This window comes from Hordeum vulgare, chromosome 7H (genome assembly GCF_904849725.1).
Source record: "Hordeum vulgare subsp. vulgare chromosome 7H, MorexV3_pseudomolecules_assembly, whole genome shotgun sequence".
Taxonomy (NCBI): Eukaryota; Viridiplantae; Streptophyta; class Magnoliopsida; order Poales; family Poaceae; genus Hordeum; species Hordeum vulgare.
The window spans coordinates 60,267,856-60,289,847 of NC_058524.1; positions in this window are offsets into that span (position 1 = coordinate 60,267,856).

Below are 21,992 nucleotides of genomic sequence, written 5' to 3' on the forward strand. Positions count from 1 at the left end.
TCTTCACCTTCACCAATTAAATTCATGTGGTCACATGTATAAGGATGAAAATGAAAGCATGTATTCATGTACGGATAAATAGGAATTCAAAATAAACATATCCGAACATTTTGAAGGGCCAAGTTTGCTAAGTCCAATTAACATTAACTGGGTAGAGACAACACTAGCCTCCCCATCGTCGGATTCAACTTAAATTTTTTGATACCATAAGGAGACATTTGTTAGCCTTCATGTACCATTTAAAACAGTTTAAATGCATGCCATGCACGAAACTTGAAGCACATGCCAGCCTTCCTCTGGATAAATGATCGAATCATTTTTCAGTGAGCCAGACCCGAACGGTGCAACCCAGCGTATGTGTATGGTGGTGGCCACATGCATGGGAAAATACATGAGACATTGTGTAGTTTCGCGAAGCGACGCTGTAAACCCTCTTACCCTACTCTGATTGCTCACTCTCTCGTCTCTCCACCCTTTCGCTAGCGGCAACGAGCACAAGATCTGAACGGCGAGCAGCGGTGACAAGCATCGGAGGCATGATATGGACAACAAGCGTCGACGATGAGCACCAACTTCATCACCCCTCGGGCATGCGTTCGTTAATGGTCGTAAGCTCTATGCTCTCATTACATCGATTAGCACTGCCACATTCAATTTATGTGCCGATTATACCATTCGCGCATTCGATTTAGGCACCCAATCGAAGTTCTAGCCTTCGATATTGACTGAACAAGGCCTCGATTAGGGATTTAAGAGGTTTGAATGGAATTGTGTAGGATTTTCACTAACGGGGAGTTTAATCAATTGCAACCCACTTACATGTATAAGTATGATCCTTCATGGTATAATATTATATAGGCATTACGTCTGTGATATGTAGATTGTTATCTAACTGCATCTACAAATAATAGTCCAGTCCAAAAGTGATATCCAGCATGCATCTCGAAGTATTAAGTTCATAACAAATAGAGCATTACAATAAGCATGATGACATGATGTAGACAGTAAAAATATCATCCAAGTTTGGTAATACAAACCATCATTTTATACTTAGTGTCAACAATACTATACGTGTCATGTCTCTTTCTGTCACTGGGATATAGATCACCGCAAAACTGAACTCACTACAATGCACAACTCCCTCTAAATAACTACCCATCAAACTTCGCCAAAGAATACAAATAGATCGAATAGCAGACAAAGCTATTCAATTATATATCAAAGAAACACAAATGATTCAATAGAATTCAATGAACAATATGATCATTAACTGGCAATTCTTCATATATCAACAAACACACCATGGATTACATCATATCGATCTCGATCACGTGAGGCGGGTGACGGGAACTTTGTATTGAATCACAAGGGAGAAAGAATGTCATCTAGCTATTGTTATGGGCCCTAAGGTCCTAAAGAAACTAATCACTCATTGTCATGAAGACATCAAGGTTGATGTAGAAGCCTCTTGTGATGGATCCCCCCTCTTGTAGGGTTTCCGGTCAAGCCTCTAGATTGGATCTCCTCGCAAGAGGAACTTGAGGTGGCGGAAAAATGGAGAGAAATTCAAGATATCGTCGAATTTGGGATGGATTTGAATTAACGCACCCTCCCTCTAGCGACTCTGCAGGCGATGCGACGCCCGCCTCGTCGTTGCCGCAGCTCGCCTCAGCCTCCTCGGTCGCGTCCGTCGCCGACGCCTCTGCCCCTCTCGTCGTTGTCCCTAGCGCCGTTGCAGCCTCCCCCGCATTGGCCTTGCTCCGTCGTTGCCCCCTCGTGGGTAGACCTCATCGAAGATGATGATAGGGCGGTCGACCAAGGGGTGGCTCATCGCTCCCTGGTGAGCACATGTCCCCGAGTCACCCGAGTTGTCACCGTCATTGCTAGCTCCAGCTATGCTCCTAGGGGTGGGAGCACAGCCAGTCCGACGGCGTCGAACCCCGCTCTTGGACGTCGAGCTTGCTTGGCAAGGACAGCGGAAAGCGGCACTCCTTGTCGCGTGGCGACCGTCATCGCCCTCTCCAGGGTTGGGGCGTCGTGGGGAGGGCTGACCGCGGTCAAGCCGGCCGGTCTTGGAGCCCGTCCGTCCACATGTCGGTCGTCGTTTCTCCCTGCTCCGCCCTCTCCATGGACCACCGCCCCTCCGATCCCTATGTCCAGCCGCATCTCGTTCCACCCCTTCATCACCGTCGTTACTCGGACTGCCCTCGTGGCGAGATCTCGCATCTGGGCTGCTCCGTAGCCCCCACGCCATCTGGTCGGCCGGTGCCGCCTCCATACCCATCTCCTTTGCTCCAGAATGGGGTGTTCTGGGGCGAGCATGGTGGGCCGAGCGGGCCCTAGAGTTTCGTTGGGCTCAGAGAAGGTGACCTAGGTTGGAACGGCCCATGACATCTCGACCCAACCTAACCCGTCGGCCCCCTCTTGTGCATTGGGCCTCTCCCTGCAGGCCATGACCCAATATGCCCCACGACCCCAAAATGATGGGTGTGACTGCCGCTAGGTTCCCCATCGAGCCGCCTCCTTCGTTCATATTGGACGAACTCCTCCCTCCTCTCCCCGACATGTTGCAGTCGTCGCTGCCCCGCTCCTTGCCTCCGCTCCCACCGCCCTCCTCCTATGCTGTGTTGGTCACCCCCATGGCTTGCGAACGCGACGACGAGGACCCCTGCCGAAGCACCGCCTCGACGATTGATGTCTACTACACAACCTTCTTCTTGTAGACTCGTGTTGGGCCTCCAAGCGCAGAGTTTTGTAGGACAATACCAAATTTCCCTCAAGTGGATGACCTAAGGTTTATAAATCTGTGGGAGGTGTAGGATGAAGATGGTCGCTCTCAAGCAACCCTTCAATCAAATAACAAAGAGTCTCTTCTATCCCCAACACACCCAATACAATGGTAAATTGTATAGGTACACTAGTTCGGCGAAGAGATGGTGATACAAGTGTAATATGGATGGTAGATATATGTTTTTGTAATCTGAAAATATAAAAACAGCAAGGTAACAAATAGTAAACAGTAAGCAAAGCGTTGTATAAATGATTGGAAACAACACATAGGGTCCATACTTTCACTAGTGCAAGAGCTCTCAACAATACTAACATAGTTGAGTCATATATAAATCCCTCACGTGCGGCAAAGAGTTCACTCTAAAGTCACAAATAGCGGAGAACAAACGAAGAAATTATTGCAGGGTATGAAACCACCTCAAAGTTATCTTTTCTGATCAATCTTATGAGCTATCCCTATAAGTGTCACGAACAGTCCTAGAGTTCATACTAAAATAACACCTTAAGATACACATCAACCAAAACCCTAATGTCACCTAGATACTCCAATGTCACCACAAGTACCCATGGGCTTGATTATACGATATGCGTCACACAATTTCAGATTCATCATGTTCAATCCAACACAAACAACTTCAAAGAGTGCCCCAAAGTTTCTACCGGAGAGTCAAGACGAAAACATGTGCCAACCCTTATGTATAGATTCCCAAGGTCACGGAACCCACAAGTTGATCACCAAAACATACATCAAGTGGATCAATAGAACATCCCATTGTCACCACATATATCCCATCGCAAGACATACATAAAGTGTTCACAAATACTTAAAGAATCAATCCAATAAGAAAACTTCAAAGGGAAAACTCAATTCATCACAAGAAGATAGAGAGGAGAAAACTCCATATGATTCATCTATATTAATAAAGCTCGCGATACATCAAGATCGTGCCATCTCAAGAACACGAGACAGAGATTAAACACATAACTACTAGTACATACCCTCAACGTCGAGGAGGATTACTCACACATTATCATGGTGAGAAAGAGAGATTTGTTGATGGAGAGGTACAACCCCGAAGAGATGGAGGCGATGGCGGCCACGACACCGGCGACGGGCGGCGGCGGTGGCGGCGGGCGGCGGCCCCTTGCCCCTCCCTCTTCCTTGGTCTTGATGCTGCAATGGAGGAGCATCTCCCCTTCTAGGAGGCTGCCAAGGGAGAGGCAAATTCGTGGCTCTTGGTGGCTCTACCAAAATTAGGGTTTTTCTCCCCTTATATGTGCCTTTGTGGTGCTCTATGGCCCTTCGATGGATGGACCCTTGATCCAATGGCTCTTGGAAACCTCTAGAACCTTCCTAGGGGCTCCTTACAGCCCTCACGAGTCTCCAAAGTCGTGGTTTGGCCTAATATAGCAGATATGTTAAGAGTTGGACTCAATCACGTCAACAATTCTCGTGATCCCATAATTAGATATTTTCCTTCAGTAAAACGGGTCTCAAGATCTTATACGAACTCCGTTTTGGACGAATTTGTACTCCAGAATCATTTCCATAAAATACACCACACTTTCCTAGTTTTAGCATTTTCCATTTGATGTCGTCTTAGGGGATCAAACTGACGATCTCTAAAAACTGTTTGTGGACAGATTTCAGGAGAGTCAGAGTCATCCTCCAACAAGGCTCCTTTTGCGTTTTTTTTGACAATTTCTAATTAATTCCTATAAATCAAAGTGTGAAACAAGAACTTGTGCAATTTTGCAACCATTAATAGATTAGTCCCAAAAATAATATAAAATTATAGTAAAATGATTGTAAAACATCCAAGATGATAATATAACAACATGGAACAAGCAAAAAAATATAGATACGTTGGAGACGTATCAGCATCCCTAAGCTTAATTCCTTCTCGTCCTCGAGTAGGTAAATGATAAAAACAGAATTTTCGATGTGGAATGCTGCGTAACATGTTCATCAAATTATTTTCTTCTTTGTATAGCATGGACATTTGGACTTGTAAGTGATTCAAAACAATAGTCTAGTTTTAACATAATGACTTCAATACTCAAGCATGTCAACAAGCAACCGTGTCTTTCAAAATATCAACACTAAAGAAAGTTATCCCTAGTTTATCATGCTCAATCATTGATCCGTTCATGGAACACACTCAAATATTAGCTATGACCAATGCTCAAGTACGATCATAGTGTTCCCTATTTGGTGCTTATAAGAGAAGATGCAGACTCAAAGCAAAAATAAAAATTGCATAAAGTAAATAGATAGGCCCTTCGCAGAGGGAAGTAGGTATTTTGTAGAGGTGCGAGAGCTCAAGGTTTAAACTGAGAGAGAAAAATTGTTTTGAGTAGCATGCTTTTGCTGTCAACGAAAACGAGAAAGTAGCTCACAATACTTTCCATGCTAGATACATTATAGGCGGTTCCCAAACAGAATGGTAAAGTTTTTAGTCTTCCTCGACCAATCAATCACACTCCATGGCGATCCGAATCCACGGGTACCGTACATACCAACAACATTCCTGGGGAGTTTTGTTTCATTATATTTGATTTGTTTGAGCATGGAACTGGGCATCCCGAATACGAGCCAATTTCTCATGAATGATAGTGAATCAACACATATCGTGAGAATAACCCACCTAGCATGGAAAAATATTGGACACATTCCACCGTTTCATGAGCGGTACGGGCACACAAAAGAGAACATTTATTTTGAAAATTTAGAGATGACACATACAAATTTGCTTGGAACGACATGGAAATACCGCATATAAGTAGGTATATTGGACTCATGAGGCAAAACTTGGTTTAAGGATTTTGGATGCACAAGTAGTATTTCTACTTAGTACAAATGAAGGCTAGCAAATAGGTTGGGAAGCAATCAAACCAAGAAACAAAAATTCACATAAGTGAGCATTGAGTCATAACTAACACCGAATAATGCACCACAATAGGATGTAACTTCATTGCATAACTATTGACTTTCGTGCATGCATAGGAAATCACAAACCTTAACACAAATATTCCTACTTAAAGCATAATTACTCACTAACATGACTCACATATTACTATCATCATGTTTCAATACCATTACAAAGAATCAAGTTTAATTTGTCCTATGATCTTCATGAAAGTTTTTATTATATCCCTCTTGGATATCTATTACTTTGGGACTAGTTTCATATATTTCTATTGCCTTTAGACATGCTCAAACCAATTTAAAGGAAGCACAAGAGCATAAATATTTCATCCCTCAAAAAGGTATAAGTGAAGCATTAGAGGAAATCACAAGCTACTCACAAAAGATATAAGTGAAGATCAATGAGTAGTCAAACAATTAAGGAGCTATGTGAGGACTCTCTCTCTCTCCCTCAAAATAAATATTTTCAGATCTGAGTATTTTATTTAAATAGCAAACAAAAGAAAAATAGCACTCCAAGAATAGGACATCATGTGAACGAATAAAAATTTAGGCTCAACATAGGCTAACCGATAGTTGACGAAGAGAGGTGGGATGCGTAGCATCCCCAAGCTTAGATGCTTGAGAGTTCTTGAAATATTTACTTGGATGACTTGGGAATCTCCAAGCTTGAGCTTTTGTATCTTTTTCAATCCTCTCGTGTCTCAGTTTCACCTATTCTCAAAAACTTCATCGACACAAAACTTGAAAAGAACTCGTAAGATAGGTTAGTGCACATAATAATAAATCAACTCTTTATGTACCGCCAAGACAAGTTGCATAATAATTGCAAACATCATCTACTGTTTACTATCATTTCCACAATTTATATCTATCAATATAGGCTATGGAAACTATAGGATAAGTAGATAACAAAACTATGACAGCAATCTGTCCAAACAGAACAGTTTGTAGAAATTTATGAAAACAATGTATTTCTGTAACTCAAAGAATTATGAAAATTTAGTACGCGATAAATAATTTGTATGACAGTACTCTGTAAATTTTTTAAGAAACTTTCCACATTCCAGTAAAATATGAAAATTAAAACACTACAAACATACTTTTTTGCATTGCAAATATCATTATCAATATTAGATTCAACTTGAAACTCATAATTCTCAAGATCACAAGAATTATCATGGTTATCACCCCAATCATGATCATTAGCAGAATTGATATTCGTAGAATTTATACTAGCAAAATTGCAAACATGCTTTTAGTTCAAGAAAATATCATGAACCACTATATAAGTTTTGTTTAGCACTTCATCACAATTTCTGGATTCATGGTTTTCAAGCAAGACCTCATAAAGATAATCAAGTGCACTCAACTCACTAGTAACTGGTTAAACTGTTGGGAACATTGCATGGGAAACAAAATTTTCCTATGCACACACAAGATCTATCCATAGGGATGAGCATCCACCAGAGGAGAGATCGGATCCACATACCCTTGTAGATCGCTAAGCGGAACCGTATATAACGTGGTTGATGTAGTCGAACATCTTTGCCATCCAAATCGCAGTCCATCCGGCGATCCCATCACGGTCCATCCCGATCTAGTGCCGAACAGACGGCACCTCCACATTCAGCACACGTACCACTCAATGATGATCTCCACCTTCTTGATCCAACAAGAGGGGCGGAGAGGTAGCTGAGTTCTTTGATAGCCTAACGGCATGACAGGGATGGTGGTGGAGCTGGTCCGACAAGGCTTCGCCGTGCACTGCCGAACCTAATCTAGAGGAAGAACGAACTAGAGGGAGGGAGAGGGGTTGCGCCTTGGATTGAGGTGTGGCTGCCCTCTCTCCCCTCCACTATATATGGGAGGGAGGGGGAAGGGGTGGCGCCCTAGGGTTTCCCCTAGGGTTGGTCAGCCGCGCCCAAGAGGAGGAGGAGTCCTCCTTGATGACGAGATGATGTATATACTTCTCGCTCCTCGTTGGTTACCCCAAGTGTAAGGTTGAGATGTAGTTAGTAGCAAGTTTTCCCTCACACAGAGACTGTAAGGTTTATCGAACCAGGAGGACTCATAGGATCAACAAGTAGGTGTCTCCCACCCTGGCGCTAGTAGAAGACGTGGACCTGCACACACACAAATAACTTTGCTCCCAACAAGTATAGAGAGGTTGTCAATTTCTCCGGCCTTGTAGTTTGCAAAGGATCAAAACACAAGTGGGAATAGTAATAGTGATTGCAATGGAAAAGTAAATGAAAGCAATAAATGATGGAGGTGTAAACAATGATGGTGATATGGACCGGAGTCACATGATGTTCACTAGTGATGTATCTCTCCCAAAAGAAGATAAACAACTATGCTTGGGTAAACAAATTACAGTTGGGCAATTGACAGAATTATGAGCGCACCGCAATGCTAATTATGCTACTTGATAGTTAGAGGTTCAATAGTAATGGGCAGTACGCCAAGACAAGTAGATCGTTTATTCACCAGCATCTACTTACTAATCATCCACCTTGAGATATCTATCTAGAACATCTCGCCGGTATTAAGTTGCGAGCCCCACCCTAAGTGTAAACTCAAAGCAACGGACAACTGCATTAACGGACTATGCGTAAGGTAAACAATCCTTGCAGCCGTGGTCACAAGCACCGTTGTTTTCTCTCAGGTGGCAACAGCACATCCCCTAGTCTCATGTTTCTCCCTGGTGGCAACAATAATGCATAACGCTCCCTCTTGGAGTTACAATATACTACTTGACAAAAGCAATAAATAGCAACGGAGAACATGCATGAGTCACTAAGGAACATAATATAAAACGATAATCAAATATATAACTCATAACAATCTGAACATAATCTCATAATCCACCGGATCCCAACAAACCGAGCATAGCAATAGCAAGAGAATTACATATATGCCTTGATCATGTAGGGCAGCTCACAAGGACTAACCATTGAAGCACAAGATTGGAGAGAAGACATCACATAGATAGTGGTCATGGACCCATGGTCCAAGGGGGGATACTCACGGCAGGTCCATGGCGGTGGAGAAGCTCCCGGAGGTCAATCTGTTGGGGAACGTCGCATGGGAAACAAATTTTTTCCTACGCGCACGAAGACCTATCATGGTGATATCCATCTACGAGAGGGGATTTCCGATCTACGTACCCTTGTAGATCGCATAGCAGAAGCGTTATTAAACGCGGTTGATGTAGTGGAACGTCCTCACGTCCCTCGATCCGCCCCGCGAACCATCCCACGAACCGTCCCACGATCCGTCCCACGATCCGCTCCGATCTAGTGCCGAACGGACGACACCTCCGCGTTCAGCACACGTACAACTCGACGATGATCTCGGCCTTCTTGACCCAGCAAGAGAGACGGAGAGGTAGATGAGTTCTCCGACAGCATGACGGTGCTCCGGAGGTTGGTGGTGATCTAATCTCAGCAGGGCTCCGCCCGAGCTCCGCAGAAACGCGATCTAGAGGAAAAACCGTGGAGGTATGTGGTCGGGCTGCCGTGGCAAAAGTTGTCTCAAATCAGCCCTAATACCTCAGTATATATAGGAGGGAGGGAGGGGAGGAGGCAGCCTCAAACCCTCAAGGTTTGGCCGAAATTTGAGGTGGAGGAGTCCTACTCCAATCCTACTTGGAGTAGGATTCCACCTTCCCACTTGGAAACTCTTTCCACCTTGTGTTTTTCCCTTCTCAAACCTTATGGGCCTTAGTGGGAACTTATTCCAGCCCACTAGGGGCTGGTTTATCTCTTCCCATAGCCCATGAGACCCCTTGTGGCGTGACACGCCTCTCGATGGTCCCCGTCACCCCTCCCGGCACTCCCAGTACACTACCGATGAGCCCGAAACTTTTCCGGTAATGCACGAAAACCTTCCGGTAACCAAATGAGGTCATCCTATATATCAATCTTTGTTTCCGGACCATTCCGGAAACCCTCGTGACATCCGTGATCTCATCCGGGACTCCGAACAACATTCGGTAACCAACCATATAACTTAAATACGCATAAAACAACGTCGAACCTTAAGTGTGCACACCCTGCGGGTTCGAGAACTATGTAGACATGACCCGAGAGACTCCTCGGTCAATATCCAATAGCGGGACCTGGATGCCCATATTGGATCCTACATATTCTATGCAGATCTTATCCTTTGAACCTCAGTGCCAAGGATTCATATAATCCCGTATGTCATTCCCTTTGTCCTTTGGTATGTTACTTGCGTGAGATTCGATCGTCAGTATCCGCATACCTATTTCAATCTCGTTTACCAGCATGGCTCTTTACTCATTCTGTAATACAAGATCCCGCAACTTACACTAAGTCACATTGATTGCAAGGCTTGTGTGTGATGTTGTATTACTGAGTGGGCCCCGAGATACCTCTCCGTCACACGGAGTGACAAATCCCAGTCTCGATCCATACTAACTCAACGAACACCTTCGGAGATACCTGTAGAGCATTTTTATAGTCACTCAGTTACGTTGCGACGTTTGATACACACAAAGCATTCCTCCGGTGTCAGTGAGTTATATGATCTCATGGTCATAGGAACAAATACTTGACACAAGAAAACAGTAGCAACAAAATGACGCGATCAACATGCTACGTCTATTAGTTTGGGTCTAGTCCATCACATGATTCTCCTAATGATGTGATCCCGTTATCAAGTGACAACACTTGCCTATGGTCCGGAAACCTTGACCATCTTTGATCAACGAGTTAGTCAACTAGAGGCTTACTAGGGACAGTGTTTCCAATCAATACAATTATAGCATGGATAATAAACGATTATCATGAACAAAGAAATATAATAATAACTAATTTATTATTGCCTCTAGGGCATATTTCCAACAGTCTCCCACTTGCACTAGAGCCAATAATCTAGTTCACATCACCATGTGATTCCAACGAATCCAACACCCATATAGTTATGGGGTCTGATCACGTCTTGCTCGTGAGAGAAGTTTTAGTCAACGGTTCTGAAACTTTCAGATCCGTGTGTTCTTTACAAATCTTTATGTCATCTTATAGATGCTGCTACTATGTGCTATTCAGAAATACTCCAAATATCTACTCTACTATACGAATCCGTTTCACTACTCATAGTTATTCGGATTAGTGTCAAAGCTTGCATCGACGTAACCCTTTACGACGAACTTTTTAACCACCTCCATAATCAAGAAAAATTCCTTAGTCCATCAGTTACTAAGGATAATTTTTGACCGCTGCTAGTGATTCAATCATGGATCACTCTCTGTACCTCTCAACAGACTTTGAGTCAAGGCACACATCAGGTGCGGTACCCAGCATGGCATACTTCAGATTCTACGGCCAAGGCATAGAAGACGACCTTCGTCTATTCTCTTTATTCTGCTGGGGTCGGGTGTTGAGTCTTACTCAAATTCACACCTTACAACGCAACCAAGAACTCCTTCTTTGCTGATCTATTTTGAACTCCTTCAAAAACTTGTCAAGGCATGCATCTTGTTGAAACTTCTATTAAGCGCTTTCGATCTATCTCCGTAGATCTTTGATGCTCAACGTTCAAGTAGCGCAATCCAGGTATTCCTTTGAAAAACTCCTTTCAAACAACCTTGTATGCTTTACAGAAATTCTACATTACTTCCGATCCACAATATTTCAACCACATATACTTATCAGAAATTCTATAGTGCTCCCACTCACTTCTTTGGAAATACAAGTTTCTCATAAACCTTGTACAAACCCAAAATATTTGATCATCTCATCAAAGTGTATATTCCAACTCCGAGATGCTTGCACCAGTCCATTGAAGGATCGCTGGAGCTTGCATACTTGCTAGTATCTTTAGGATCGACAAAACCTCCTGGTTGTATCACATACAATGTTTGCTCAAGGAAACCGTCGAGGAAACAATGTTTTGACATCCTATGTGCAATATTTCATAAATAATGCAGCAACTACTAACATAATTCTAATAGACTTTCAACATCGTTACGAGTGAGAAAGTCTCATCATAGTCAACTGTTTGATCTTGTAGGAAACATCTTTGCGACAAGTCGAGCTTTTCTTAATAGTGACTTATCACCATCATCGTCTGTCTTCCTTTTAAAGATCCATCTTTACTCAATAGTCCTATGACCATCAAGTAGTTCTTCCAAAGTCTACACTTTGTTTTCATACATGGATCCTCTCTCGGATTTCATGGCTTCCAGCCATTTGTCGGAATTCGGGCCCACCATTGCTTTCTCCATAACTCGTAGGTTCACTGTTGCTCAACAACATGACCTCCAAGACAGGGTTACCGTACCACTCTGCAGTAGTACGCGACCTTGTCAACCTACGAGACTTGTAGTAACTTGATCCGATGCTCGATGATCACCATCATCAACTTTCACTTCAATTGGTGTAGGCGCCACAAGAACAACTTCCTGCGCCCCGCTACACACTGGTTGAAGTGATGGTTCAATAACCTCATCAAGTTCTACCACCCTCCCACTCAATTCTTTCGAGAGAAACCTTTCCTCGAGAAAGGATCCGTTTCTAGAAACAAACACTTTGCTTTCGGATCTGAGATAGGAGATGTACCCAACTGTTTTGGATATCCTATGAAGATGCATTTATCCGCTTTGGGTTTGAGCTTATTCGACTGAAACTTTTTCACAGAAGTGTCGAAGCACCAAACTTTCAAGAAACGATAGTTTAGATTTCTCTAAACCTCACTGTATACTGTGTCATCTCAACGGAAATACGCGGTGCCCTATTTAAAGTGAATGCGGTTGTCTCCAATGCATAACCCATAAACGATAGTGGTAATTCGATAAGAGACATCATAGCATGCACCATACCAAATAGTGCGTGGCTATGACGTTCAAACACATCATCACACTATGATGTTCCAGGTGGCATGAACTGCGAAACAATTTCCACATTGTCTTAACTGCGTACCAAAACTCGTAACTCAGATATTCATCTCTATGATCATATCGTAGACTGTTTATCCTCTTGTCACGACGATCTTCACTCTAAAATAGCTTTGAACTTTTCAACATTTCAGACTTGTGATTCATCAAGTAAATACTCTTGTATCTACTCAAATCGTGAGTGAAGTAAGAACATAATGATATCCACTGCGTGCCTTAGCACTTATTGGACTACACACATCAAAAATGCATTACTCCCAACAAGTTACTCTACTTGTTTCATGTGGCATGTTTTGCATGTCTCAAGTGATTCGAAATCAAGTGAGTCCAAACGATCCATCAGCATGGAGCTTCTTCATGCATTTTACACCAACATGACTCAAGTGGCAGTGCCACAAGTAAGTGGTACTATCATCATTACCTCGTATCTTTTGGCACCAATATCATGAACATGTGTAACACTACGATCGAGATTCAATAAACCATTGAAGGTGATTATTCAAGCAAATAGAGTAACCATTATTCTCTTTAAATGAATAATCGTATTGCAATAAACACGATCCAATCATGTTCATGCTTAACACAAGCACCAAATAACAATTATTTAGGTTTAACACCAATCCCGATGGTAGAGGGAGTGTGCGACTTTTGATCATATCAACCTTGGAAACACTTCCAACACGTATCGTCACCTCGCCTTTAGCTAGTCTCCGTTTATGTCGTAGCTTTCATTTCGTGTTACTAATCACTTAGCAACCGAACCGGTATCCAATACCCTCGTGCTACTAGGAGTACTAGTAAAGTACACATCAACATCATGTATATCAAATATACTTCTTTCGACTTTTGCCAGCCTTCTTATCCACCAAGTATCTAGAGTTGCTCCGCCTCAGTGACCGTTCCCCTCATAACAGAAGCACTTAGTCCCGGGCTTGGGTTTAATCTGGGGTCTCTTCATTAGTGCAACAACTGCTTTGCCGTTTCACGAAGTATCCCTTCTAGCCCTTGCCTTTCTCGAAACTTAGTGGTTTTACTAACCATCAACTATTGATGCTCCTTCTTGATTTCTACTTTCGCAGTGTCAAACATCGCGAAACGCTCAAGGATCATTGTATCTATCCTTGATATGTTATAGTTCATCACGAAGCTCTCACAGCTTGGTGGCAGTGACTTTGGAGAACCATCACTATCTTATCTGGAAGATCAACTCCCACTTGATTCAAGCGATTGTCGTACTCAGATAATCTGAGCAAACGCTCAATGATTGAGCTTTTCTCCTCTAATTCGTGGACAAAGAATCTTGTCGGAGGTCTCATACCTCTTAACAAGGGCACAAGCATGAAATCACAATTTCATCTCTTTAGAACATCTCTTATGTTCCGTGACGTTTCAAAACGTCTTCGGCGCCTTGCTTCTAAGCCATTAAGTATTTTGTACAGAACTATCGTGTAGTCATCAGAAACGTGTATGTCAGATGTTCACAACATCTACAGACGACGCTCGAGGTGCAGCACACCGAGTGGTGCATTGAGGACATAAGCCTTCTGCGCAGCAACGAGGACAATCCTGGGTTTTACAGACTCAGTCTGCAAAGTTTGCTACTATCAACTTTCAACTAATTTTTCTCTAGGAACATATAAGAACAGTAGAGCTATAGCGCAAGCTACATCGTAATTCGCAAAGACCATTAGACTATGTTCATGATAATTAGTTCAATTAATCATATTACTTAATAACTCCCACTCAAAAAGTACATCTCTCTAGTCATTTGAGTGGTACATGATCCAAATCCACTATCTCAAGTCCGATCATCACGTGAGTCGAGAATAGTTTCAGTGGTAAGCATCTCTATGCTAATCATATCAACTATACAATTCATGCTCGACCTTTCGGTCTCATGTGTTCCGAGGCCATGTCTGCACATGCTAGGCTCGTCAAGCTTAACCCGAGTGTTCCGCGTGTGCAACTGTTTTGCACCCGTTGTATGTGAACGTTGAGTCTATCACACCCGATCATCACGTGGTGTCTCGAAACGAAGAACTGTCGCAACGGTGCACAGTCGGGGAGAACACAATTTCGTCTTGAAATTTTTGTGAGAGATCACCTCATAATGCTACCATCGTTCTAAGCAAGATAAGGTGCATAAAGGATTAACATCACATGCAATTCATAAGTGACATGATATGGCCATCATCATGTGCTTCTTGATCTCCATCACCAAAGCACCGGCATGATCTTCTTGTCACCGGCGTCACACCATGATATCCACCATCATGATCTCCATCAACGTGTCGCCATCGGGGTTGTCGTGCTACTCATGCTATTACTACTAAAGCTACGTCCTAGCAATATAGTAAACGCATCTGCAAGCACAAACGTTAGTTTAAAGACAACCCTATGGCTCCTGACGGTTGCCGTACCATCGACGTGCAAGTCGATATTAACTATTACAACATGATCATCTCATACATCCAATATATCACATCACATCGTTGGCCATATCACATCACAAGCATACCCTGCAAAAACAAGTTAGACGTCCTCTAATTTGTTGTTGCATGTTTTACGTGGTGACCATGGGTATCTAGTAGGATCGCATCTTACTTACGCAAACACCACAATGGAGATATATGAATTGCTATTTAACCTCATCCAAGGACCTCCTCGGTCAAATCCAATTCAACTAAAGTTGGAGAAACCGACACTCGCCGGTCATCTTTGAGCAACGGAGTTACCCGTAGCGATGAAACCAGTCTCTCGTAAGCGTACGAGTAATGTCGGTCCGAGCCACTTCGATCCAACAATACCGCGGAATCAAGAAAAGACTAAGGAGGGAAGCAAAACGCACATCACCGCCCACAAAAAACTTTTGTGTTCTACTCGAGAAGACATCTACGCATGAACCTAGCTCATGATGCCACTGTTGGGGAACGTCGCATGGGAAACAAATTTTTTCCTACGCGCACGAAGACCTATCATGGTGATGTCCATCTACGAGAGGGGATTTCTGATCTACGTACCCTTGTAGATCGCACAACAGAAGTGTTAAGAAACGCGGTTGATGTAGTGGAACGTCCTCACGTCCCTCGATCCGCCCCGCGAACCGTCCCACGAACCGTCCCGCGATCCGTCCCACGATCCGCTCCGATCTAGTGCCGAACGGACAGCACCTCCGCGTTTAGCACACGTACAACTCGACGATGATCTCGGCCTTCTTGATCCAGCAAGAGAGACGGAGAGGTAGATGAGTTCTCCGGCATCGTGACGGCGCTCCGGAGGTTGGTGGTGATCTAATCTCAGCAGGGCTCCGCCCGAGCTCCGCAGAAACGCGATCTAGAGGAAAAACCGTAGAGGTATGTGGTCAGGCTGCCGTGGCAAAAGTTGTCTCAAATCAGCCCTAATACCTCAGTATATATAGGAGGGAGGGAGGGGAGGAGGCAGCCTCAAACCCTCAAGGTTTGGCCGAAATTTGAGGTGGAGGAGTCCTACTCCAATCCTACTTGGAGTAGGATTCCACCTTCCCACTTGGAAACTCTTTCCACCTTGTGTTTTTCCCTTCTCAAACCTTATGGGCCTTAGTAGGAAATTATTCCAGCCCACTAGGGGCTGGTTTATCTCTTCCCATAGCCCATGATACCCCTTGGGGCGTGACACCCGTCTCGATGGTCCCCGTCACCCCTCCCGACACTCCCAGTACACTACCGATGAGCCCGAAACTTTTCCGGTAATGCACAAAAACCTTCCGGTAACCAAATGAGGTCATTCTATATATCAATCTTTGTTTCCGGACCATTACGGAAACCCTCGTGACGTCCGTGATCTCATCCGGGACTCCGAACAACATTCGGTAACCAACCATATAACTCAAATACGCATAAAACAACGTCGAACCTTAAGTGTGCACACCCTGCGGGTTCGAGAACTATGTAGACATGACCCGAGAGACTCCTCGGTCAATATCCAATAGCGGGACCTGGATGCCCATATTGGATCCTACATATTCTACGAAGATCTTATCCTTTGAACCTCAGTGCCAAGGATTCATATAATCCCGTATGTCATTCCCTTCGTCCTTTGGTATGTTACTTGCCTGAGATTCGATCGTCAGTATCCGCATACCTATTTCAATCTCGTTTACCAGCAAGGCTCTTTACTCGTTCCGTAATACAAGATCCCACAACTTACACTAAGTCACATTGCTTGCAAGGCTTGTGTGTGATGTTGTATTACTGAGTGGGCCCCGAGATACCTCTCCGTCACACGGAGTGACAAATCCCAGTCTCGATCCATACTAACTCAACGAACACCTTCGGAGATACCTGTAGAGCATCTTTATAGTCACTCAGTTACGTTGCGACGTTTGATACACACAAAGCATTCCTCCGGTGTCAGTGAGTTATATGATCTCATGGTCATAGGAACAAATACTTGACACAAGAAAACAGTAGCAACAAAATGACACGATCAACATGCTACGTCTATTAGTTTAGGTCTAGTCCATCACATGATTCTCCTAATGATGTGATCCCGTTATCAAGTGACAACACTTGCCTATGGTCAGGAAACCTTGACCATCTTTGATCAATGAGCTAGTCAACTAGAGGCTTACTAGGGACATTGTTTTGTCTATGTATCCACACATGCACTGTGTTTCCAATCAATACAATTATAGCATGGATAATAAACGATTATCATGAACAAAGATATATAATAATAACTAATTTATTATTGCCTCTAGGGCATATTTCCAACACAATCTTCCCTCCGGCAGGGTGCCGGGAAGAGGTCTCCTCACGCTCCCGATCTCGGAAGCGCTGCGGCGGCGGAACGATGGAGAAATTCACGATTCCGAATATTCTTGAAGGGTTTGCTATCGGAGAGATAAATATAGGCCGAAGGAGGGCACCGGAGGAGGTCGAACCGACCCAAGCGGCTTGTGGGCGCGGCCAGGCGGTAGGCCGCGCGAGGAGGTCGCCTGGATGGCCCCTGGCCCCCCTCTGGCCCATCTTCGGTGATCCGAAAGCTTCCGGTATGCTGTTATTTTATATATTTTTCTCGGGATTTTTGAGGCTTCGGAAAATTGCGTAAAAGCCCCTGCAAAATAGACATCAGCATACAGAAATTGGCACTGGGTGCACTGAGTTAGTAGGTTAGTCCAAATATGTGTAAAATGATATAAAAGTGTAGCAAAACATATAACAATGTCACCCAAAAATCATGGAACAAGCAGAAATTATAGATACGTTTGGGACGTATCACTCCTCTAAGTGGGTTTGGTGGAGGCGCTAGGGGGACTCCTCCTCCTAGTCAAACTCCTCCCCTTCTCTAATATTTCGGCTGCATAGGCCCAAGAGGCTGGCCTCCCAGACCACTAGGGGTTGGTGCGCCACTTCTTAGGCCTATGTGGCCCTTCGGGGTGGTTGGCCCATCCGAGTGAACCCCCAAAACACATTTGTCACTCCCGGTACACTATCGGAAATGCCCGAAACTTTTCCGGAGCCCAAATACCCTTTTCATATATATCAATCTTCATATCCGGACCATTCCGGAACTCCTCGTTACATCCGGGATATCATCCGAGGCTTCGAACAACCTTTGGTCACCGACATACATAACTCAACTATACCAAAACGTCACCGAACCTTAAGTGTGCAGACCATGCGGGTTCGAGAACTATGCAGACATGACCAAGAAACTCTTCGATCAATAACCAATAGTGGGACCTGGATGGCCATATTGGATCCTACATATTCTATGAAGATCTTTATCGGTCGAACCTCTGTGTCAAGGACTCAGTTAATCCCGTATACTATTCCCTTTGTCCATCGGTATGTTACTTGCCCGAGATTCAGTCGTTGGTATCTCTATACCTAGTTCAATATCATTACCGGCAAGTATCTTTACTCGTTCCATAATACAAAATCCCTTGACGAACTCTTTAGTCACATTACTTGCAAGGCTTGTTGTGATGTTGTATTACCGAGTGGGCCCCGAGATACCTCTCTGTCACATGGACTGACAAACCCCAGTCTTGTTCCATGCCAACCCAACAGACACCTTCGTAGATACCTGTAGAGCACCTTTATAGTCACCCAGTTACGTTGTGACGTTTGATACACATAGGGCATTCTTCCGGTGCCCGGGAGTTGCATGATCTCATGGTCATAGAAACAGATACTTGACATGCAGAAAACAGTAGCAATAAACTGACACGATCACATGCTACATTCATAGTTTGGGTCTTGTCCCTCACATCATTCTCCTAACAATGTGATCCTATTTTCAAATGACATCTCAGGTCTATGGTTAGGTAACCTTGACTATCTTTGATCAACGAGCTAGTCCATTAGAGGCTCGCTAGGGATAGAGTGTTGTCTATGTATCCACACATGTATTTGAGTTTCCAATCAATACAATTCTAGCATGGATAATAAATGATTATCATGAACAAGGAAATATAATAATAACTAACTTATTATTGCCTCTAGGGCATATTTCGAACAGTCTCTCACTTGCACTAGAGTCAATAATCTAGTTCACATCACTATGTGATTCATATCCAATAAGTTCTAGGGTTTAATCATGTTTGCTTGTGTGAGAGGTTTTTAGTCAACGGGTCTAAACCTTTCAGATCCGTGTGTGCTTTACAAATCTCTATGTCATCTTGTAGATGCTCCTACCACGTGCCATTTGGAACCATTCCAAATGACTGCTCCACTATACGAATCTGGTCCGGTACTCACAGTCATCCTGTTTGGTGTCAAAGCTTGCATCGACATAATCCTTTACGACAAACTCTTTTATCACCTCCATAATCGAGAAACATTTCCTTAGTACTGAAGTTACTAAGGATAATTTTGACCGTTGTCCAGTGATCCATTCCTGGATCACTCTTGTACTCCTTGACAGATTCATGGCAAGGGACACATTAGGTGCAGTACACAACATAGCATACTATAGAGCCTACGTCTAAGGCATAGGGGACGACCTTCCTCCTTTATCTTTCTTCTGTCGGGGTCGAGTTTTGAGTCTTACTCAAATTCACACCTTACAACACAGCCAATAACTCTGTCTTTGGCTGATCTATTTTGAAATCCTTCAAAAACATGTCAAGGTATGTATTCATTGAAAGTTTTATCAAGCGTCTTGATCTATCTCCATAGATCTTGATGCTGAGTGTTCAAGTAGCTTACTCCAGGTTTTCCTTTGAAAAACACCTTTAAAAAAAACCTATATGCTTTCCAAAAATTCTACATCATTTCCGATCAATAATATGCCAACTACATATACTTATCAGAAATTCTATAGTGCTCTGATACGTCTCCGTCGTATCTATAATTTTTGATTGTTTCATGCCAACATTCTACAACTTTCATATATAGTTTTGGCAACTCTTTATACTATTTTTGGGACTAACATATTGATCCAGTGCCCAGTGCCAGTTCCTGTTTGTTGCATGTTTTTTGTTTCGCATATTATCCATACCATACGAAGTCCAAACGCAATAAAAACCTATGGGGATTTTTTGGAATATTTATGATTTTTGGGAAGAAGAGTCTACGTGAAACGATGCCCGAGGAGGTCACAAGCCCAGGAGGCGCGCCCCCCTACGCCGCGGCTGGCAGGCTTGTGACCAACCCATAAGGCGGTTGGGGCCCTTATTTCGCCGCAAGAGAGCTAATATCTGGAAGAAAATCGTGTTAAAATTTCAGCCCAATCGGAGTTACGGATCTCCAGGGATTTAAGAAACGGTGAAAGCCAGAATCTGGGATCGCAGAAAAGAAGGACACAGAGAGAGAGATCCAATCTCGGAGGGGCTCTCGCCCCTCCGCCGCCATGGAGACCATGGACCAGAGGGGAAACCTTCTCCCATCTAGGGATGAGGTCAAGGAAGAAGAAGAAGAAGGGGGCTCTCTCCCCCTCTCTCCCGGCGGCGCCGGAACGCCGCCCGAGACATCATCGTGTGATGGCGATCTACACCAACACCTGCGTCATCTTCACCAACACCTCCATCACCTTCCCCCATCTATATTCAGTGGTCCACTCTCCTGCACCCCGCTGTACCCTCTACTTGAACATGGTGCTTTATGCTTCATATTATTATCCAATGATGTGTTGCCATCCTATGATGTCTGAGTAGATTTTCGTTGTCCTATCGGTGATTGATGAATTGCTATGATTGGTTTAATTTGCTTGTGGTTATGTTGTTGTCCTTTGGTGCCATCATATGAGCGCGTGCGTGGATCACACCATAGGGTTAGTAGTATGTTGATAGGACTATGTATTGGAGAGCAAGGGTGACAGAAGCTTCAACCTAGCATAGGATTTGATGCATACGGGATTGAAGGGTGACCAATATATCTTATTGCTATGGTTGGGTGTTACCTTAATGAACGTTAGTAGTTGCGGATGCTTGCTAATAGTTCCAATCATAAGTGCATAGAATTCCAAGTAAGGGATGACATGCTAGCAGTGGCCTCTCCCACATAAAACTTGCTATCGGTCTAGTAACATAGTCAATTGCTTAGGGACAATTCCGCAACTCCTACCACCACTTTTCCACACTCGTTAGACTAACGTAATTGTTTCTTTATCGAAACAGCCCCTAGTTTTTAGTTACGTGTTCTTTACTTTCTTGCAAACCTATCCTATCACTCCTACAAAGTACTTCTAGTTTCATACTTGTTCTAGGTAAAGCGAAGATAAAGTGTGCGTAGAGTTGTATCGGTGGTCGATAGAACTTGAGGGAATATTTGTCCTACCTTTAGCTCCTCGTTGGGTTTGACACTCTTACTTATCGAGAAAGGCTACAATTGATCCCCTATACTTGTGGGTTATCATGCTTCCACTCACTTTCTTTTAAATACAAGTTTCTCATAAACTTTGTATAAACCCAAAAAGTTTGATCATCTCATCAAAGTGTATATTCCAACTCCAAAATGCTTGCTCCAGTCCATAGAAGGATCGCTGGAGCTTGCATACTTGTCAGCATCCTTAGGATCGACAAAACCTTCTGGTTGTATCACATACAACCTTTCCACAAAGAAACCGTCGAGGAAACAATGTTTTGACATCCATCTGCAAGATTTCATAATTGAAAAATGCAGCAACTGCTAACATAATTTCAAAAGATTTTGGCATCACTACGAGTGAGAAAGTCTCACCGTAGTCAACTCCTTGAACTTGTCAGAAACCTATTTGTGACAAGTCAAGGTTTCTAAATGGTGACATTCACCATCATTGTATGTCTTCCTTTTAAAGATCCACTTGTACTTAATATCCTTACAACCATCAAGTAGTTCTTCCAAAGTCTACACTTTGTTTTCATACATGGATCCTATCTTGGATTTC